Genomic DNA, 23,602 nt, shown 5'->3' on the forward strand with positions numbered 1-23,602 from the left:
GTTGTAATATTGCTTCTTGTTTTTTCTAAGCACTCTCTGAAATTCCTTGTTAAGTATCTTCCTAAGTTTTTTTGTTTTTCTTAGGTTTGGCTCCTCTTCATTTCTTGGTAGTTTCCACAGTTTATTCTAACATCCAGCTTGATTTCTTCTGTTGCTTGATCTTAGACAGTCCCTTTTCATATTTATCCTTCCCAAAAAAGATTCAGGACTTTAGACCATTTCTCAGGCATGTGCTCAAGATTATAGTATAGAAACAAGTTGGCTTTCTTCTTCCCCTTTAACTTAACTTAGAACTTGCATACATGCAATTTGTGACTGGTTCCATAGTACCAGGCACAGCCACATTTTTGCTATTATAACTGATTCAAAGCAAGTAGCATCTCCCATGTAAATGAAGGATATGGATGGTTGGGGTTTCACAAACATATCCATTTTAGGTAGATGCTGGCTCATGGTTATCGTAAAATGAGTCATTTTCTACTGTGTCTATTTTGAATTTGCTATGATAGAAGTATACCAAGAAGGGACCATTGGTATTTCAAAGAGGTTATCACTAAATCAGTTCTGTTGTTAAATATCATTTTTTGCATCATTGTAGAGACAAGCAACCATACCTCTATCTAGCATAACAGGGACCAAAACATTTTTTCTGAAACCATACAACAAATCCCTTTTTAGGCTAAGGCATGATCATTTATCTACTCTTAAAAGATGCTCATATTCACTTTACTGTATTACTTGGACACATCAGGAAATGAAAATTAGTTCCTCATCACAAACTATTGTTTTTCTTCTATCTTCTGCGAAGTTAAATGCACGTTGCAAGGCAAAAATGGCAGGCTATTCGCTGTAAACATCACCCCTCAGCTGGAAGAAAGAATAGGACTTTCCGTTTTTCTCAGTCTAAAGGCAAAAAATTGATGTTCATGTTATACTGTATTTTTCGGAGTAAAAGATGCACCTTTTTTCCCCCTAATAGGGGGGGAAAATCTTATACACCGAATGAAGCCCCGCCCACCCACTGGTCCCCACCCTTTGGGCTCTGCCTCCCAGCAGTTTACCTCCTTGCAGCAGGCAGCAAGACAAAACAGCCCATTTCAGCTTCAGCACAGCCTAATTAGCACAAGTTGATTGGATCAGCCTCAGGACTCTCAGCTGTTTTGCTCTCAGCTGTTATGCCCAGGCCTCTGCTGCTTGCTGCAAGGAGGTAAATTGCTGGAGCAGATATTTTTTTTCTTATGCTAATCAAGCTATGCTGAAAACGAAAATGAAAGTAAAGCAGGCTGTTTGCTGCAACAAGGCAAAATTGCTGGGAGGCAGAAGCAGATTTCCTTTTCTTGTTTTCCTCACCAAAAAAGGTAGGTGCATCTTATAGTCCAGTGTGTCTTATACTCTGAAAAATACCGTAATTTAATACCCAATGTAGTGTCTATCCACTGAAAAAAGTAAGTTTCCAAAGGAAAAACATTCAAAAAGCTCACTGCCAGGAACTGGTGCTCAAGACTGACTCAGCCTCCAATCCTTCCAAAGGTCAGCAAAATGAGGACACATATTGTTGAGGGCAATATGCTGACAAGCAGCAATCCCCAACCTTTGTGGGCAGGAAGAGGGGAACCGTGCCGCGTGAGCAGCGGGTGCGCAAAGGCATGTGTGCACACAAGCAATGTGCTGACGCATGCGTACGCACATGCGTACGCAGGTCAACTTGCACAAGTTGAGCTGTGTGCATGTGTGCACGTGTGCCACCACTCACAAGTTGAGCTATGTGCATGCACTTGTGCGCTGCCCTGCCACTCCCACGGCCCGGTTGCAAATAGGCCAAAGACTAGCAGGGACCACAGTCTGGGGATTGGAGACCCCTACTGTAAAGCACTATGAAACGGTATATAAATCTAAGTGCTATTGCTGTTGTTATGACTATTAAGACTCCCACTAGATGTCTGTTCTTTATAAAATGGACTAAAGCTAACATAAATAGCCACTTGTTAATTTACAAGAGCAAGGATAAAAAGGATTTACAGTCCTTCTTAGTCTGTTTTTTCAGCTGCTAATTCTTACTTTGACCTTTTTTATGGAGTCCTGCTATGTCATGAAAATCCTAACCTTAAGAAAAGCAGACATTCGCTGTTTATGCAGGAAAAAGACAAGACTGAATTTATGATCATTCCCACACAAAAGAAAAATACACAAATAAACATAAATAAATAAAAGACTAAAATCCTGTACCACACCCAGTTTCTTCTCCTTCTTATCAGCTAAGCTTGTCAGTTCCAGCTGAATCCACACCTGGGGATTCCCCTTTCATCTGGTAATAGTTTTCATGTGGCATATTTGGCATATACGTATGCAAGCATGCATCAGCAGAAGCCACTCTGCAATAAAGGACAGATCCAGGACTCTCTGGCATTATTTGATAAATTACTAATTAAAATATTGATAGAGTTATATTAACTATTCTCACATACTTGCATACACACCACATTCTCTTCCTTATTTCTTTGGAATGGCGGAAAAGATGGGGGGGTGAGGAGGAAAATGAGGTAAGGGTTAAAGACAGACTTATTGGGAAGGAAAGAGAAATGAAAACAATACCAGGTAGACATGAGGCAAAAGGGAGGATGGGGAGAGGTGATTGAAAAGAGCAAAATTACTGAGGAACAGCTCTGATTTGATCCCCCTGCTCATGCAGGAAACCCTGGCCTATACCATTTCAGATAAACAATTGACCAATCTCTTCTTGAAAGGCTCTAGTATTGGAGCACCCACAACCTCTGGAGGCAAGTTGTTCCACTGATTAGAATAGAATAGAATAGAATAGAATAGAATAGAATAGAATAGAATAGAATAGAATAGAATAGAATAGAATAGAATAGAATAGAATAGAATAGAATAGAATAGAATAGAATAGAATAGAATAGAATAGAATTCTTTATTGGCCAAGTGTGATTGGGCACACAAGGAATTTGTCTTGGTGCATACGCTCTTGGAGTACATAAAAGAAAAGATACATTCATCAAGAATCATACTGTACAACGCTTAATGATAGTCATAGGGAAACAGTCAATATAAATCTTAAGGATACCAGCAACAAGATTACAGTCATACAGTCATAAGTGGGAGGAGATGGGTGATAGGAACAATGAGAAGATTAATAGTAATGCAGACTTAGTAACTAGTACTCAATTAATATCCTCACTAAGGAAATTTCTCCTTAGTTCCAGGTTAGTTCTCTTCTTGATTAGTTTCCATCCATTGCTTCCTATCTTGCCTTCAGCTGTTTTGGAGAATAGGTTGATCCCCTCTCCCTCTTCTTTGTAGCAACCCCTTAGATATTAAGATGGTAAATCCGATCAAAAGAAGAAAAAAAAAAAGAGGCCAACAAAGGGTTTTAATCACCCTGGTCCAAGGCCTGGGAAAACTTTCCAGGTTGCAGGAGGAACTTCATTCCAAAGGACAGGTGTCAGGAGAGAGAAGGCATGCCTACTGGGTCCCCAAAGATGATACTGTTTAATTGAAGAGACTAAGCACATCAACCCTGTTATTTCATATTGGCCAAGCAGACACTATATGATATTAGGACCTATACTATGTACTGTAAGGCATGGCCTTGAATGGCTTTTGGAAACAGACTGATAACCTACATAGACCATCATTGCCTGCTGCTTTGCATTGACCAGTTGAAGTTTCCATGTCTTTAAGGCAGTTCCATGTAGAGCACATTGTAATAGTCAAGCAGTGACTAGGGTATGAGTAACTAAAGGGCCTTCCAACCCAGGAAAGGGCACAACTGGCTCAGCAGATGAAGCTGCAGAAAGGCAAGCTGTTTTGATCGCCCTAATTTTACTTAAAAGATCTATGGACATTCTCAGTCATCCAGGTCATGGTTGTCTCAAAGCTGTTTTTTCAACAGGCAACTGGACTTTCTGGCTTTTCTTTGAAGATGAAGCTAATCCAAGAAGCTTCTTCACCATTTATTGACATAGAAGGATGTCAATTCTGAAGACATTTAATCTGGGTTTATTTTATCACACCATTGCCTGTTAGCCTCGAGATTCATGGCATTTCAGACTCAGCCTAGGTTTGATACATGTAAGATCTTTGCAGTGCAAAGAATGAAGCTAAAAGTAACAATTGTGAGCTCTAGACAAGCACTTTAATTTGCTGCATGCATTCTATAATGTATGAAACAGCATTCAAGTTCTAAGGAATTTACTACAGGGAAATGACAACCCATACAGTATGATGCAACATTGCTCTTTCTCTGTTTCTTTGTATCAACTGTTGTAAATGGTTGATCCTCATGACATAAAGTCCTTATAGCCTTGACTTTTTACTGTAATGCTAAGGAACCATTGCCCATAGAATATATTGGCTGTGTTCATAGCTTTGCTAAGCTATGGTTTGCTTAAACAAGGCTTATTAAATAAGTCACAATTAGTTGGGTTGACACTGCACACCAAGCCATCAAATAGATCATATATTTATTTATTTAGCGTATGGTTGGTCACACACAGTATTAAAACACTTCATTTTTACAGGTTAAAAACAATAAAAACAATAAAAAAGCAATAAGAAAACCTAAAAGGAAAACAGAAATAACATCTCAAAGTTTAATGTCGAGTTTGGAGATCCAGTCAGTAGCTGCCGTTGTTATGCAGAGGAAGTCCCTAGAATCTCCTGGATACCTTCTGTTAGGGCATTCCCTCACTATATGCTGGATAGTCTGTAGAGGGGCCCCACAATCACATTGTGCTGAAGGTGTCTTTCCCCATTTATACAGGGAGTCAGCACACACCCCATGAGTTGTTCTAATTCTATTATATGTCACCCATATGTGTCGGGGTAGGCTAAATCCTGGAGGTATACTACTAGGACTGATATGCTCGGAGACATCTTGGGGGGAACAGCTATTCCACGCCTCCATCTACTTTTGTGTGGTGTTCTGATGATCAGCCATCAATTTATGCGCTGTCAAGATTGGTGGATTTCTTGACTTTAATTGGCATCTTAAGAGATCAGGAATATATCCATGTATGGGTAGAGAGGAATTTAATAGGATCTTACTATACTCCCGAATGAGAGCTTCTTGTCGTCGTAAGTGCGGGGGGAGTATGTGACTAAGAACTGGTAACCAGTAACTAGGTGTAGATTTTATGCACCCAGTAATTAGCCTCATCGTATGGTTAAGTTGAACATCAATAAGTCCTGTATGTGAGCTGTTTATCCATACAGGTGCACAGTATTCCACAGCAAAGCCCGAGGGCTGCACATCGGAGAGTTGGGGCTGAAGCTCCCCAAGTTGTTCCGCATAGCTTTTGTAGGATGTTATTTCTGCTGTTAACCTTGGCAGCCATATTCTGGATATATTTCTTAAAGGACAGGGTCCTGTCTAAGGTGACCCCCAGGTATTTTGGTGTTGTCTTGTATGGGAGTAGTTTGTATTTTGGTATACATTATAGATCATATAATTTGTGGTCAAGAGTATATGTTCTCGCTGCAGTAATATTTTCAATTTAAAGAACAAAAATAACAACATAAAGGTGCTAAGAAGAAGAAGTGGATAATTCAAATTGTACCATCTATTAACACTGAGATAGTACTTAAAATAGTTCCAAATCAGTTCAAAGAGTGTGGGAACAACTCCCAGTTTTTAGCTATATCTAGAGGGGACAGTTGGGGAAATTTACCCCAAAACAGTGTGTTTCATTTGATCCAATGATTGCCCAATACCTCAGGTATCGTAAATACTAGTAGATGAAGCAATAATCAAAAAAATATAGATGCCCATTAAAAAATGGTGGCACATATGCATTTCTGGATTATAATAGGAACAGTTTTTATTCCAAAAAGACAGAAGAATTAAACTCTAATAATACTTTCCTAAAGCTATGCAACCACATTGTTATAATACCACCTGAATGTGGTATTTTTAAAGGCAGTGCTACTGAATGAGCAGATTGTGACTAGAAAATTGACAAGGCACCATTGAATGTGATTAATTACATCACTAATAACAAATACTCTCTTTCTATAGTGCATCAATGTCTTTTTGTGGCCCTTTAAAATGTTATTTTAATTCTTTCAAGGTTGAGAATTATACTATGTATAAATCGTTTTAAAAAGAAAGCTGCAACCACTATAAATTAATGATCTGTCAACTCAATCTTAACCTTTCTTTGTAATAAGCTCTTATTTTATATTTTAATTTTTTCTTTCTCTGCTGTCAACCTGCACCTCACCAAGCACGTGTGCGTACGTGCACATAGACACATACACACACAGACAAAAGTGTTTGGCAAGAGGAATATGATACGCCCTGCCAGAAGATTACTCATATTTTCCCCATTATATATAATGAAGACACTGATTTCCAAAATGTGCTGCCAGCCACATTTCTGGACCTTATAGAATTACACATCCATTCCCTATTGTTCCTAAAGAATGCCCACAGGTTAAGCTCAACTCCTGGTAGCAACATCCCTGCAGAATTCTTAGCAGCATTACAAATGGGCTTTGCCACTATAAACTTCCAGTATTTATTTATGCTTCCCAATGTAGTCAGCAACCCTCAAATTCTCAAGCAGTTCCTCATCCATGGACAAATACAGGAGCAACCTTGCTGTAGCTTCTTCAGTCACAGTCAGCTAGGCTCTGCCCCTCAATAAATCTATTTTCTTATATTTTGTCAAAAAGGGTTAAAGCAACACCTTTCTCAGTTTTGGAAGATGAAGTATAGCACTATCTCATACTTGTTTCCATAGTTAGTTAATTTAAATATATGTAAGCATAATGGCACAATCAATCAAATCTCAGCCTGTCTTAAAACTGCCAACTTCAGAATCAATCATTGTTGCACCAAATCTGCATCTGAGGAATGAATGAAGGTCCTCTCCTAGAAGTTCTCTCTGTCTACAATCATAACTCTGCTTCCTGTCTTGTGGAGTGAAACTTGATAATTACTGCTTCCCACACTAATCTTCTGGTGATGCATTCATCTTGCATCTTCCCCCTAATGCCAGCATGTGTGAGAGATAGAGCTCCAACAACTCTTATTGCTTTTCTGGCAAAGTAAAATTTAAAAATTACACTGACTAATTTTTTTCTGTAATATTAACTCCTAGCACTATAATGTTGGGTTAGGTGACTAGGAAAATCAGTCTTTTCTTGCCTCTCACCCTTTGGGGAGACAGATCAATTTAACAGGAGATTTTTTAAAAATTAAAATATTATTTTTTTAAAAAAAGTAAAGGAGTTTAAAAAGTGTTTTTGGTTTTAAGTAAATGCAAATTAAACTTTAATTGGCAAAGGGGATAAAGTATGGAATCCAGATTACAGGTCACAACTGAAAGGCTATTTTATAAAAAATATGAAGAATAATACGGTGTTCTGGGAAGATCACAAGATGATGCTGGTCTGATCCCAATTTAGAGCGGCAACTCAAGCTGAAAACACATAGCAATGTTCAGCTTGTATAGAAAACCCAGATTTCACAGACAAAATGTTAGACTTTAAATAAAAACAAAATAAGTGTCAATTTTATGCAATATTGCCAGCTAATGCATACCCTGTCAAGAAATCCTAAAACAAATTTATGTAAGGCTTTTAAGCATTTTGACATTCAGGTGTTGCTGAGTGTCGGTGAATATGTACGGGACCTTCACAAAAGCAAAACTTACAAGTTATTCAGATAACAACTGAGTTAAAATGCTGTAAAGACTGTAAAATTTAATATAATTGTCTTTGAAACATTAATTAAGAAATCTCAAGGAAATCAATCACTTATACTGTGTGGGTAAATGTAATAATGACCTTTAACTGTCAAGAGATTTTGAATATATTCAGACCTCCTATTCTTTAATACATATTTGTGACAGAATTACTGCAAATAAACTTCCCAGAATTGTGTACTATAAAAATTAACTGCGTTTGCCTATTATTTGGCCACACTTTATCAAAATTTGAAAATCTTTTTCTGGTTCCTGGTTCCAAATGACTGATTGACTGACTGACTGACTTCTTTCTTTTCCTTCCTTCCTTCCTCTAAAATGCCATGCAATGCTATGCCATATTTTTTAAATTTGATGGCAAGAGAAACATTTACTAAAGATGCCTTTCAAAAGCCCTTTAAAGAAAACCATGAATATCCCACGGGAAAGATACCAAATGGCCAGGGTTTTTTTAATACGCTATATATAGCATCTTTTTATCTGGAAGAGGCAGCTTCATATTAAAAGTCTTTTTCTGGGGGCACAACTGTTTTAAGAACTACATTTTGAGTACCTTTGTTGTGAGCCAAAGGTTCAGCAGGATGATTACTATATTCTAAGACATTAGATTGTCCAATATTGATATTCCAGCAATCTATTAGCATTTTAAGATTTGCAGTACACTTATAGTATCTATAAAATGTATGTGTGGATTTTTAAAATAATAATTGAACAAGATTAGTGTAATTTCATATTGTAAACTTTCTCTAAACAAATGACAACTTATTAGATACACACCACAGAAAATACTGGAACCAAGGATACATATATTTATTTTTGCACTGTGCTGAAGTGATCCTTTGACTTTGCTAATGCTCAACCATCACCCGCTACTTTAGGTTGTGTCTGCATAACTCACCAGATTAACATGTAATCGGCTAGTTTGTATTCAGGTTAAATGTGCATACTAAGGCTAGTGGTTTAATTAGAAGAGTCAAGCTGAGTGCAATCTACAGTCTAGAAACTTGCCTGATTTGGTGGCTGCGAGGTTACTTAGCAGATGCCTTCTGGAACTCGGATTTGGTGGAAGGGGAAACGAATGTCAGCAGATGCTTAATTCTAATGAGTAACTACTCCAGCAAAACCCCAGGAGGAGATGCTGTTTTGACGTACTAATTGCTTGTGTGTGTAATTAGAACGGATGTAGGTGGGAAAAGAAACTGAGGTATTAATTCGCTGTCATGGCACTGAAGGAAAAAAAAACCAAACAAACCATCGGGTCAGCAAAGAAGCAGAGACGCTCAATGTCATCCGCTAGCTCCACCGCGGGATTTCTGTAGTTAATGACTCTCCGCCAGGCGATTTTGTTGAGGTACTGTAGTTAAAACATTCCCACTCCAGCGGCTCCAGTTACGCCAACTCCTCCCCTCTCCGCCCCCGGCACCTGATGAGGATGCGCAAGCAAAGGCGCCGCGAAGTTTACTACCCCGTGGAAGCAAACGCTTCACGTCTCGTCAGAAAAAAGAAGCTTTTCTCCACAAACCAATCCTTCCAGCGGAGACGAACTATAGCCCTGGCCCGCTTATACCCCCACTTCCCCTTTCCCCCCCCCTCGGTCTCCTACCGCGCCGAGGCCTTCTTTAGCCGTCGGGAGACCGCCCAGGAGGTGTGGCTTGGAGCCTGTCTCCCGCGGTCGTTTTTTTGGTAGCCGAAGCTGAGCGACGGGAGTGGTTTTGCTGGGTTTTGTGCCCCCTCGGCCGCTGCGGGCGAGTGGACTGCAAAGCGAGTGGAAGACTCCGGCGAGCGGTGCCGTCCAAAGGACGGCGACCAACAAGTGTCCCCGGCCCTTTCGAGCTGGGCCGTGTACGAAGTTAAGAGGGTTCGGGTCCCCACTTCCTTCGGCTTGCCTGAGAGCACGTGGCCCCGGCCCCTGGAAGGCGGACGCCTGGCGGAGGAGCCAGAGGGTCTGGTTCAGGTGCCCTCGTGTGGTATTGGAGGACGAAGAAAGCAGGGAGCCCTCGAGGAGATGCGCTGAAGCGAGTAGGAGAGAAGTGAAGTGGCGGCAGCGGGGTGAGTCACGAAAGCGAAGAGGAGGAGGAGGAGGAGGAAAAGAAAAAGGGAGACGGAAGCGGCCCTGACGTTTCTCCATTGCTTCGTTTCCCGCAACTGAAATGCTCCTTTCTCGCCGTCGGTGAAAGCCCCGGGAGTCACCCGTTCTTTCGATTGCTCGCGGGCCCTGGGGCACCGGTTCCAGGGGGAAAAGCGACGCGCGTTTTTACCAGGGGGGAATCCACTCCGGACTGTGGGAGGAGCGAGGGCCAAGCGCCGCCGAAACAACGTCTAATGGGGAAAAACCCGGCACATCCTGGGTCTGCTGGCAAGGCCATCATCTCCTAAGAGCGATGGTGGCGGCTCCATCAAGGGCGACAGCAAGAGCACCAACTCCGGTCACAGGGAGCCGGCGACGTAGCAGGAGAAGCGGGCCCCGGCCATTGTCTGCCAAGGTAACTGTCTGCAAAGCCTCTTTGTCCACGATTTTGGTTGCGTGTCTTGCGTGCATGTGAGTTTGCTTGGCGACCGGAGAAAGGAGCAGTTGGTGTCCGGGCATGTTGAAGAGGATTGAGAGAGAGAGAGAGAGAAAGGCGGCTGTGGTTTTTCAAGAGGGGTCGTATTCGAGTCGATCGTGATAAGGGTTTCCAGGGGTTTCCTTGGCTTCGCGCAGAGGCGCTCGCCCGCACGCCCCAACAATCCTGTTTGGGCGGTTTAATGCTTTCCTCCGCCACTCCCTGAGCACGAAAGGAGACTGAATTGGACGTGGAAAATTTTGTCCCAGAATATGGCTCGTGGGTATGGCGTCGAAATCTTGAAAAGATCAAGGGGGACTTGGCTCCCCTTGGGGTTTCTCTACTGCCTAAGAGACCAGCAGTGTGCTTTTTTTACTTTTAAGAGGGGGTCGGTGATAAGTCCCTGCCTTGTTCTCTTTCCATTTCAGACCTTTTATTTTCTTACTTTCATTTCTTATTTGCAAGCTCATGTCTGGTTGGATTTGATTAATCAGATTACATTCTAAATGTTCTCTGGAGTGTAGAATTTATATAAAGAACTAAAGAGAATTTGACAGTTTTGGTAAAATCTGGATAATTTCATGAAAGAACCAAATTGATATGGGACTGTTAAAGCACCATGCAAAGAAGTGAAAAAGCCATTGGCTTTCAGTTTATTTTCTACCTTGCAGGAGTGCAGGACCGTAGAGGCTGTTCTGATTTTTTATTTTTATTTTTAATTTGATTTATATGCCGCCCTTCTCCGGAGACTCAGGGCGGCTTACAATGCGTTAAGCAATAGCCTTCATTCTTTTGTATATTTTATACAAAGTCAGCTTATTGCCCCCACAAACTGGGTCCTCATTTAACCTACCTTAGAAAGGATGGAAGGCTGAGTCAACCTTGAGCCTTGGAGAGATTCGAACCAGCAGTAAATTGCAGGCAGCTGTGTTAATAACAGGGTGCTTTAAACCACTGTAGTACCAAGGCTCTTTTCTGCGTTTCTTTGAGGTTTGTGCCCATCAGTCCAATTGATATTTGGTAACTTAGTCTCTAAACATGGGGAAATAAAGGGTTTCATTATGTGTGTCAAGAAATTGAACTAATTGAAAGAAATAATCCATCTTCGGTTTTAGTTTTTCTTAAGGTTTAAATGTTTCCTCTTGCTGGTGTAAGAGCAAAGATTACAGATTGTTTGGATGCTCATAAAATAAGATAGAAAATGTCAATGATCACTAGATGGTATTTTATTTGCTGTCACCTAGTGGTCATCTGGAAGTTTGCAGCACAAATCATCCTGTTCCCAAGCATACAATTGTCCTTTAAAAATTACCTTCTGTGTGTGTGTCTCTCCTTGGATTTAGCTAATTAATTTCAGAATGTTTTGTAGTTCAGAGGAACAATTAATCTTCCTTTGAGTTTACATATTATTTAGTTTTAGTCTGATATTTTCACAAAATAATGATTTAACTATAATGAGTACATACAAGACCATATCAGTTCTGTAAAAATTTACACAATGTTCTCCAAGGATAATTTTGCACATTTACACACTGGTAACTTTAGTACACAACCCCAAATCATTCTTACTCCAAATAGTAAAACCTACTTAACATTCTCTTTGACTGACCTCCATATAATCATTAGACTACATAACTATAGATTATTAACTCAAGGATTCAGCAGTGTAAAACAGAATCCCCTTGGCAAGAATACATTGTGAGGACAATTTACCAGATAAGAAAATTCCTTTGACAAAGATTGCAAAAAAAAAAAAAATGTGTGGAGTAATCATGATGATGCATTTTTACTCTTTGAATCTCTCCAAAAAGTTTCCAAAGTAACTAACACAAAACAACCATGACCCAAGGAAAAGAGGTGGGACATAGAAAAAAGGGAACTTGTTAGCTCTGGCTTTAGAGCTTACTTAAAAATTCTTATCAAGTGAAATGAAAGCTGTTTGGGGTGCCTTGATGGGACAGTTAATCATAACTTGGAGAGACAGGCAGACTTTAAACTGAAATTTGTATGTTGATAAAATAATGCTAGCTTTGGGAATATTTTCCATATTTAGAAAATCATGGCATTACCTGAGCATAAAAGTTTTTTGCCTGTAACTAAGCTTTTGCACTGGATAGATTGTTTTACAATAGATGAGGGGTGGAAAAGTGACATTAGTGTGCAAGTCCACCAGCAGCCTGCGGAGCTGGCAGCGGAGTCAGAGAGAGAGGAGGCTGGGGAGGACCATGGGCCAGTCCTGGAGTCTGGGGAAGGCCCAGATGAGGGCTCTGCATTGGAGGCAGAGATGGGGCCAGGCCTATCTGGGAGTGATGCGCGGACTTCGGAGCCTCCAGAGTCAGACAGCAGAGAGGCAGAGGAACAGGAGTAGCCTGTCTCTAGTGCACACATGCGCAGAGCTGCCAGAAGGCAAGAACAGCTAAAGCAAAAGGGACAACTCGGGAGTAAGGCCAGGAAATGATTGGCCCCTTCCATAAGGCTTAAAAGAGCAGCAAAGGCTCTTGGGCTCTTTGTAGGAAAGCAACATAGCTAAATCTGTTTCCAGTCTCTTGGTCCTGAACTTCACTGGGCTTTGCCAAGAAAGGCCTTTGGCAGGGTGCCAAAGAAGGTAAAGGTTTGTGATAAACCTAAAGGACTTATTCTGAAAGATTTGTTTTGCAATTAATTTGGACTAAACTGGGAATGAAGTATTCTCAGCTGTTACAATAAAATAGGTTTGTTGGGGACTAATTGTGTCTTGTAATGACTAAGTGAGCCTAGGTCACAACAGCAAGTAGTAAGATAGGTGTTTTATAAAACTGCTTGACACCAAGAAATTATAGGCCTGACTCTTTTCTTAAAGAACTTTCTATCACATGCTGGGGAAATGGTCATGTAATCACATCAGATGTCACAATGCATGCAGGAAGAAATCGATTCATTATGATCTGGGGGAGCAAGGAAAAAGTGAAGACTGAAATAGATACTGATATCAAAGGTATAGCAGGCTAGACTTGATAAAAACTAATGAGGTTTAGAATACAGATACTGTTTTCCCTGATGAATTTAACCTTGGTAACTAAAATTTTTCTTAAAAAGGGGGTATGGAAAAAAGAGTGAATGGTAGATACTATAATGTTCCAAATAATCTGAATCATAGTACAAATGTATATACAGGTAGCTTGAAATATTTGCATATTCAAATGCAGGAAAGAGATGTTAAGACTTTTTATATTGGGGGTTTAAAGGTAAGGTATCATTTTTGAAATATTTAGAAAGCTTTCATTTTTAAAAAATAAATCCTGACAAAATTAGTACATATCGGTTCCAGTATAGTAGTTTTAAACAGCGTGGACTAAAAATGAAACTAAAATTAGATGCGTGTGATTATATTTAACATAATAAACTTAAAATTGATTCCACTCCACTTTTTAAACTGTTTCTTGTTGTTGTTGTTGTTTAATCAAGATTCTGAATATTTTAAGCATTCATTTTGAATGCATTAGTTAAACTCAAAACCTTAAGGAATACACTATAATAAAACATGCGAATCTATCTTAATATACATTTCTTCCACAGTTAGGGATTGTTCAGGTCCCCCCAGTCAACACAGGATAGCCTGAGAACAAATACTGCAAAAAAGAAGCCACACTTCCTGGGTCCCATCAGATGACACCGTTTGATAGAAGGGACCTAAAGCATGCCTACCCTCTCAGCTCTTGTGGGATAGCCAGAATAATTGGGGACAACAGGTCCTGCAGATAAGGCAGCCAGACCTATATCATGGAAGGCTTCATAGATGAAAACCATTATCTTGCATCTGGAAGCCCATTGGGAGTTAACAAAGTAGAAGTGTGACATGGGCGCACTGAGATACAGCTGTAATTACCTGTAACTACTTACATTGCTGCAGCATAGCCATAGCTTCAGGGTAAGCCATAGCTTCAGGTCACCAGCCATAGCTTCAGGGGAAGTCTCATTCAGAGTACATTGCAATGATTTAGACAGAAGGTGACCAAATTCGATTAAATCATAGCAAATGACAACCAGTAACCTGGTTGTCATTTGTGACTCTCATTGCTGGCTTCTGACAGCAAAGTCATTAGAAAAGCTGGCAGGAGATCACAAATGGCAACCACATGAAGTCAGGCTTAATGATGTCATGTGATACATTTAATGGCAACTAGAACTGCTGGAAAGGCCATTCCTAAGCAGTATGGTCACTCTTTATCACCATGTTGTTTAACAGTAGAAAGTTTAGTCTCAATTCCTATTATTAACCAAGGACTACCTATTCTATACATTATTAAATCCAAGGGGGGGAGGGGGCAAATATGAGAAAGATTTAGAGTAAGACTACTTTAATTATGCAAGGTATAAGTTGTGTGGGCAAATTACCTTGGTAAGTTTTCAAAGTAATTGTCAAGTCCTGGAAACAAGATACATATAGATTTCTGGAAAGAACCAAGGGGGACACACATGTAATACACAGTTGGTCACATTTGCAATCCTGGCAATTCTTACTCAGGAGAATACAGGTAGTTCTCACTGCAGTTGGGACCAGCAGTGAGTAATGTCATAAATTGAAAAGTCACATGACCATGCCCAATTTACTTGACAGCAGCTCCATGGCTTAGGGCCGGGGTACTTACGAGACCGCCTTCTCCCACCAATAGCCTCCCACCGGCCAGTACGCTCCCACAGAGTGGGCCTCCTCAGGGTGCCGTCCGCCAGACAATGTCGGCTGGCGACCCCCAGGGGGAGAGCCTTCTCTGTGGCGGCGCCCGCCCTCTGGAACAACCTCCCCCCAGAGCTACGTACAATAACAGACCTCCGGATTTTTCGTCGGGCCCTGAAAACCCATTTATTCCAACTAGCTGGGCTGGCTTGAGTCAAATTTTAAATGGATTTTAAATTGGAATGTTTTAATTACGGCCAAAATTATTTAATTATTTTAAACAGTTTTTTAGATTTTGTATGTTTGTATATATGTCTTGTTTTTACTTTGGCTGTTCACCGCCCTGAGTCCTACATTGGAGAAGGGCGGTATAGAAATTTAAACAAATAAATAAATAAATAAATAAGTGAATCACCATGGATCATTAAGCACAATATCACATGATTGCAATTTGTGACTTCCTGCCAGCTTCCCCATTGGCTTTGCTTGTTGGAAGCCAGTTGTGAATGTTGCAAATGGCAATCATGTGACTGTGGGATGCTGCAACCATCTTAAGTGTACATCAGTTGCCAAGTGCCCAAAACATATGACCGTAGGGATGCTGCAACAACTGCAACTTTTAGGAACCAGTCATCTCATTGTTCAGGACTACTGTAACTTTTGGTTGCTGGCTGAGTGATCTGTACAGGTAATTTTCAATTTACAACTGGTCGTTTAATGACAGCTTCAGGAAGGAAATTTTACAACCCGTACAGCATTTCTGGCATAAAAAATGGTTTCTCCCCCTCCCCCCCGCCCTCATCACAGTCACATGATCACATTTCAGGAGCTTGATAACAGGTTCCCATTTTCATCTGGTTGAAGTGTGATGATGTAGTATTCTGCAGTCACATGACTATGATTTGAGACATTTTGTACTAGTTTCTGGTAAAAAATGCCCATTCTGAAGAATGGGTTCAGACTGATGACTGTTCTAAAAGCAGTCATAAAATTGGGTTTGGTCACATGGGTGCCTTGATTTACAACCACCAAGGAATTTCAGCTGGTGGGACCCAGAAGAAGAGCCTTTTCTGCCATGGCTCCAGCCCTATGGAACATCTTGTTAAAGCCATCTCCTCTCATTTAGCCTTCAGGAAAGCCTTAAAACATTGCTATGATAGTTTGGCAAAGGTGGTTGGTGCAGTAATAGATGATACGATTGTCTGCCCCAAACTTAAGGTTTTTAATTTGTTTGATTTTTTTTTAAATTGTAACCTTTTTATGTTTATAATTGTTCTTATATTTTCATATTTTATCATTTTGTAAGCTGCCCAGAGTAGCCTCAAACCATTAGGCAGTTTAATAATAAATACAAAAATCACAATTTACATAAAAATTCTAATCCCAATTGTGGATGCAAATTGAGGTCTACCTGTAGTTCAAAACCTTTGAATTTGTAGCCTGTGTTCTTTGTGAGAACAGAAAGCCAAACACAATTTCTTTTTCTACCTGGTTTTCTTAATATGTAAGCAAAGGCACTATGCAAAATCATGTGAGTAATTTCTGAAGAGAAATCTTAGAGTTATTATGGAAGTTTAGGAACAGTGTCAATCCAGTGTGTACACCATTTGCTGTAAAAATAAAGAGTGAAAAGCCATGCCTATTTAGGTAGGCAGTTAAAATAGAACTGTTGATAAAATAATGCTGTTATACAAAAGCTAAATGTGTTACAGTTCTCATAACTGTACCTTAAAATAAGTGTTATAACTAGAAAATAATTGAGAAGAGTGAATTAGGAGGCTCAAGTAACTCTACTATCGAGAAGCACTACAGCGATTGGGCCTCTTCAATCTTTAACAAAGGAAGATAAGGAAATACATGGTAAAAGGGGTGGCAAGGAGATTGATGACATTTTTCCCTCTGTCACAATGTTAGAATCCATTTTATTCCACTGAAGCTAGATAAAGGAAGATTCTAAACCAATGGAAGAAAATACACACAATGCCTAGTTAGAATTTGTAGTTAGCAAACTAACAATTGGGATTGGTTTAAAGGGAGAGTGGATAGGTTCATGGAAGATCAGGCCATGAGTGACTACTGATAGACTACTGTTCATTGCCTTCTGAATCATAAACACACTTCTTCAGTATTGTTCGTTGGGAAGCAATTAAGGAAGGGTTGGTGTTGGTAATAGTGGTGATCTGTCTCCAGATCAAGCTTGTTCAGTTCTCATATGTATTCAGATGCCACTGTGTGGTATCTGTCTGGATTAAAAGGATCTGTGGCCCAATCCAGGCATATTAAACTTCTTAGGTTGAATCAACTGTAGGATATTATAGTTAGATTTTCTTGACAATAGTTTCTGGCCACATTATATATGTTGAAATAAATCTGTAGTTCTGTTTTCATAACTCTGCAGCTGAGAGAGCATTCCCATATGTACAAGATAATTTTTCATGGGCCATATGATCCTTATTTTTGTAAAAATGAACTTTAATTTTAGTGCTTTAATGGTACCCTTTTGCATTTTTGAATTGGAGATGAAATGCTATCCAACATCAGAAAAATGTAATCATTTGTTGATGATGCATGTAGATCTACATGCCTACACCTGCTCACAGGTATAGACATGTAGATCTACTCATACCTCAGAAATAACAAGACGAGAAAAAATATTTTTTTTCTCTCTGAAGTGATTGTCAATTGCTGAACATCATTGTTCATGTAATACAGTGTTGAAAAGGATGTCAGATTAAATAAACTGAAAATACATTTTTGCAGGGTTTTCTTCTGTCTAATATTTTCAGGAAATCCATAACAAAAATGCAAGCTTCATTTGTTGATTTGCCATAGTGACAGAACTGCATAGTTTGTATTTAATGTTTCCAGTTGTTGGGGTGGGGGGAGGGCTAATCAATTCATTTTGAGAGCAAGCGATGGATGCTCCAACTGTCTTGAAGAGAAGGGTTATTGCTCACTCATAAAATAACTGTCACAGTAAGTGTGTGCAACCTCAAAAGATGAATTGTCCAAAAAGCAAAACTGCTCCCTGTCATCTTTCCTTGCACCCCAAGTGACTTGTTATCACTGTCCTGATTTGGGACTAGTGGCCAAAGCTCTGTGGTTCACTGTTAACATTTGTCTCTCCCCCACCCACCTACCACCAGTCAGAACACCTATTTGGAGTCCAGAACGTTCTTGGAAACAAAGATGCTTTATTATTTTGTATGCTTAATTTGTTCTTTTAATTTAAAAGTAGAGTGAGGAGGTGCCTTCAAGCATCCTAGAGAGGATCTCAAACCTTCCACCTGCCTATGCAACTTCGCCACTTATAGGCTCTGAGGAAAGTGGGGGAGGGAGGCTTTTTGGCCCTTAGGGCCTGCCGTAGGGAAAGACAAGTTTCTAGCCTGAGGAGAGTTTTGTGGGAACTCTGTTGACAGGGGGGAAAAACGTGGCTGAGGCAACTGTAAAGAGGGAGAAATAGAGCAAGTTCCTGGCTGCTCTTCCCTTCATACAGCAGGGCTTTTTTCCCCCCCAAGACTACCAGAGGCTGAGGCCTATCCAAGTACCTCAGGATTGGGAAATCACAGACAGGTCTGAGAGACTTTTTGTACATTTTAAACAAACCCCCAAGAACGCTGCCTTAGAGGAATGTAGAGGTGTAAAGTCTATTTTAAAAGTTGCCTGGAATAGTGCAGAAGTTATTGGGACTAGAAGCCAAGAGACCCCCGGGTTTGGCTTCCCTTTTTTCCAGTATCTGATGCTCCCTGGGTGATATTCTCCCAGTCGTACTCTCTCAGCCCTGTTACCTTTCAGGTTGTTGTTGGGTGGGGTAAAAATAAATAAATAAATAAATAAATATAAATAAACAAACAAGAGGAAGGAACACTGTGTACATGGCCTCAATTTCTGAAGGAAGCTGGATGTGAATCAAATAAACAACAGTTGAAGAGCTTGTTTATGTTTTTTGCTAGATGCTCATTTCTCTACAGCACGGCTTGGAGTTGAGCCCTAATTCTTCCCCAAAGATTTTCTGATTTTTAAACTCTTGATTTCTTACAATCGCAAGCAGTAATTTCTAAGACTTGGAGGTGATAAGGCTTTCCCATCCTGTGTAACTATAGAGTGGAGTCAGCCCAGCTAATGAAAAATTGGATCCAGTATTCTTATCTAGTCATATTCTGGCATGTTATTTTTAATGGCGGGGGGGGAGGCGTAACTTGAAATCACCAGTTTTAAATATAGACACCAGGGCGTTAAGAAAAAAAAACAAATCTCAGTCCTACAGTACAAAGTGACTTTACATTCTTGAAGTGACAGAATAATAGAGTTGGAAGGGACCTTCGAGGTCTTCTAGTCCAACCCCCCTGCTCAAGCAGGAGACCCTGTTCCATTTCTGACAAACGGCTGTCCGATCATTTCTTCAAAACCTCCAGTGTTGAGAGCACCCACAACTTTTGAAGACAAGCTGTTCCACTGATTGATGGTTCTGTCAGGAAATTTCTCCTTAGTTCTAGGTTGCTTCTCTCCTTGATTGGTTTCCATCCATTGCTTCTTGTCCTGCCTTCAGGTACTTGGGAGAAAAGGTTGACTCCCTCTTCTTTATGGCAACCCCTGAGATATTGGAGCACTGCTATCCTGTCCCTAGTTCTTCTTTTCATTAAACTTGAGATACCCAATTCCTGCAACCATTCTTCTTATGTTTTAGCCTCCAGTCCCCTAATCATCTTTGTTGCTCTTCTCTGTAATCTGCTGAGAGTCACAACATTTTTTATTCTATTGTGGCAACCAAAACTGGATTCAATATTCTAAGTGTGATCTTACCGAGGCATTCTAAAAGGGTACTAACTAACACTTCACGTGTCTTGATTTTATGCCTCTGTTGTTGAAAAGCTATTGTTGACATTTAAGGGAATGTATATTCTCTTAAATTTAAGGCAGAATCTGGATTTTCTTTGAAACCAAAACAGCAGTAAGGAACAATTTTCCTTAGGGGACTGATTCCTCTAGGAAACATTTACAGAAGTTCATTTTCCCTCCATTTTCTATCTTATCTCCATGCTGAGGTTGAAAGGAGGTGGAGCTTAGCTTCACACATTGAACAACTGGTTAGTATATTTCCCTCCAATTTAGAAACAATTTAATGGTTACAGAGTAAGAAGAATCCATATAAATAGAACTTTAAAATTTACTGAGGTTAATTTTGTGAGTAATAAGCCTAAGTAATTAATGAGTCTAGAGACTATGCAACCTTTGAAATCAGAAATTACATCACTGAAGTTCAGCATCATGTTACGAATAAATGAAGTTGTATTTTCAGGCCAATTGTCAGAGGTGAAAAAACGGTGTAAAGTGAAAGATAGGCTTAACAAATGAAAAAAGGAAGTTAAATAAAAAATGCCAAGCCTCCTTTTGTATGCCACTGCCTTGAAAGTAGTCCTGGACCTTATATTGTCAAAGTAATTATTCTTCAGTGATATTAAGCATGGCTTACTGAATAAATCATTTAGCAAGTTTTCAAAGAGCTCAGGACCACACCTAAAATTTTTGAGAAACCAAAACCTCAAAAACCACAGCCCCAAACCATTATTTACGAAGCACAAAGCCAAAGAGAAACATTCTTATTTAACTTGTTAAACAAGCTATTTACCCATTTACCATGATTTTAAAGTGAGACTCTGTTATTACTTGTGAATTGCATATTGTAGAAGGTACACTGTTGCTAAACTTACAGTACTACTGTTGTTAATAATAGATTATGAATTGTTGAAGAGTTTGAATGCGGTAAGATGGTTGAGTAATGAAACATTGCTTTATAGTATATTCAGGTATGGAAAAAGTAGAATGGAAACCTCTTGAGAAGCAATTAGTTCTTAACTGAGCATCCCAATATAATTGGGCTAGTTGGATTTATTTATTTATTTATTTATTTATTTCAAAGAGGAATGAAATTTGATGAAATGATTTCATCATCAATCAGTTATAATGTAAATTTTAAGCAGACATGAAATCCCAATTCACAGGTCTGCTAGACAAATGCCAAAAGGAGCTTCTGAATCTCTTCTTCAACTGTTCCTGCAAGCAACCAAAGCCAAGTCGGATAACTGAGCAATGTGCACAGTATAATCAAAGAACATTTGAATTAACATGCTGTTTTTAAGTTGGGCAGAATATTAAAACAAGTTCAGAAAAGAGAGCCAATCAATTAGTTATCCAGTTGAAATAAGGGTCCCATATCTCTTGAAAACTTTTAATACTTAATATAATAGTTAGAAAGAAAAATAAAAGTCACCGTACTATTTTCATGTGGACAAAGAATCAGAATTAGTTTGCTTGGTACCTTCAACCTGGAAGTTCCTAATTTTAAGAAAATGTTTTCAATTCAAATTCAAATATTGGATTTTATATTTTTATTTCCTATTAAAGATATATTTTATAAATATTTAACAGATTATTTATAATCTAGAATATCCAGAAGCTTTTTTTTTTGTAAATATTTTTTTATTTTTTTCAAACATAAACATAAAATATAACTTTCAAGAACAGTGTCTCATTCTGGTCATAGATGGTTACCACGCTTACATTCCTTTAACAAGCTCCATTCACAATTTCCCATTACATCTTTTAAAAGTAAAAAATCAAAACATAAAAAGAACAAATTTTAACATAGATTCTAACATCTTCATCTAAACAAGTCCATTGTATCAATACAATTTTAGTTTCAGATTAAACTTAACTCATTTTTATATCTATGTATCAATCCTGATTATATCTGGTTCTTCTCCACATTGTCTTTGTTATATCTTTTACCATCAGTGTCAAAATGATTTTTAACAATATTCTAACCTCCTATTCTAATTATTTACCTTACAATTTTATCACCACAAATCTTAATTTCAAATTCAATACAACTATAAAGTGTAATACAATTTTTATTACACTTTATAAAGCAAAGTTCTATCTATATTTTAGTCTCTTGACCCTTTTCCTCAAATCTTAATATCTTAAACTTTATCAATTTGTCTTTGATTTTATCCCGCTTATCGTCTATTACACATTTCATGTTACACAGGTTTATCACAAAAACATGCTTTGTTTAGGCTAATTTCCAATATAATCTCCTCCATACATTCCTCTATTATTTGGCTGCTTTCCAGTATATTATGTTTGGCTGATTCCCAGCATAATCTCCTCCAGAACACCCACTATTTTTGGCTGATTTCCAGCATAATCTTCAACCCTCCCACCGTTATTGGCTGATTTCCAGCATATTGTGTTTGGCTGATTTCCAGCATAATCTCCTCCAAAACTCCCACCATTGTTTGGCTGATTTCCAGCATAATCTCCTCCAACTCTCCTATTGCTTGGCTGATTTCCAGCATTTTATTGGCTGATTTCCAGCATATTATGTTTGGCTGATTTCCAGCATAGTCTCCTCCAAAACTCCCACTCTTGTTTGGCTGATTTCCAGCATAATCTCCTCCAACTCTCCTACAATTGTTTGGCTGATTTCCAGCATTTTAACTAGTTTCCAACATATTTCCTCCGAGTCTCAAACTCTTACCTAGTTGGTGCCCATCACCTCTTATTTTAACTTTCCCTTGCAATATAATTATCTATTTCATGTCAGTTTCCCAACATACTCTTTCAAATTGATTCTCAATATATTTCATAATAATCATCATTTCCAGCATATATTAAATTAAATCACAGTTGTTGCTAAAGTCTGTGTATCTTATGGTTTCGTTCAATAAAACGTTAATCATATTCACCAATCTAACATTTGTTTACAAATTAAAATTAAAACATATTACATCAAGCAATAAATTTTCTTAAAGTTGTCTCATATTAGTATATACTCTTCTTTATTATTCTTAACCACCTATACATCAATCCTCTATTTTAATTATCATCTCTTATTTTCTATCTTTATTACTCCAAAAACCCTCCTGTTTTTATCCAAAAACCATTTATACCTTTAGGCTTTTAAACATTACATTTTAATTTAATTACATTTAATTTTATCTGCTTGCTTTCTTCTTTTTCCTATCTGTCCATAAGTTTTCCACTTCAAAGTCCATCTGTTCAAATTAAAAAAATTCTGTATGTCACTTTAATGTTTTTATAATGTCTGTTCCATGTATAATGCATCAACTTCCTCTCTTTTGTTCCTATGCCACACCTTTTTTTTGCTAGGCTTGTTAGTTTCCATTGTAAAAAGTCCAAACTGTTCCTTCTTTCTTCATAAAATCACCCAAGGACAGAATAGGAATCTCCAAAATCCGTAGATCTCATGTTAATTTCAAAATAATCCAAGATAAAAAGCCATTTAAAATGTTTCTTTTCCAAACGAAAGGGAGATCTCTTCAATCCACTCTCCTGCTTAGTCACTGCAGACTCCATGGCAATTATGTAACCATCCGTCTGTCTTCATTAGCTTCGTTAACTTTTCAAAGGTGTAAACACCCAAAGGGACATTCCTCCAATCCATTCCAATTAAAAAAGAAACCCAATTTTCTAAATTGTTAAAAGCCAATTTTTCCAAGTCAAATTTACTAAGACAAAGTCTGTCATTATTGTTTTTTTTTTTCTTCTTAATCTTCAAGCCCCAAGAATCTGTAGCCGCTACTTAAAGTTTGGGGTCTTATTTGTTAAAATCCATGTAGTTATGTTGTTTCTTGCCTGGGTTGGTGTCATTC

The 23,602-nt window shown here is 38.8% G+C and overlaps 1 protein-coding gene across 4 annotated transcripts in view; it reads left to right on the forward strand.

The window, feature by feature from the left end:
• The window catches only part of B3GNT2 (UDP-GlcNAc:betaGal beta-1,3-N-acetylglucosaminyltransferase 2), a 40,560-nt gene that overhangs the window by 10,232 nt on the left and 6,726 nt on the right, over positions 1–23,602 (forward strand). The window contains exon 1 of one of the 4 annotated variants that reach the window (XM_034432479.3): positions 9,119–10,210. The exons of 1 other annotated variant lie outside the window; for it this stretch is intronic. The gene's annotated coding sequence lies outside the window, so the exon portion shown is untranslated. Of the gene's footprint in view, positions 1–9,118; positions 10,211–12,809; positions 12,882–18,287; positions 18,498–23,602 lie in introns of those variants that run through there. 2 more of the 4 variants (XM_034432481.3, XM_034432480.3) reach the window with 2 other exon arrangements.

Source organism: Pantherophis guttatus, chromosome 1, assembly GCF_059756535.1.
Source record: "Pantherophis guttatus breed Tessera chromosome 1, ASM5975653v1, whole genome shotgun sequence".
Taxonomy (NCBI): Eukaryota; Metazoa; Chordata; class Lepidosauria; order Squamata; family Colubridae; genus Pantherophis; species Pantherophis guttatus.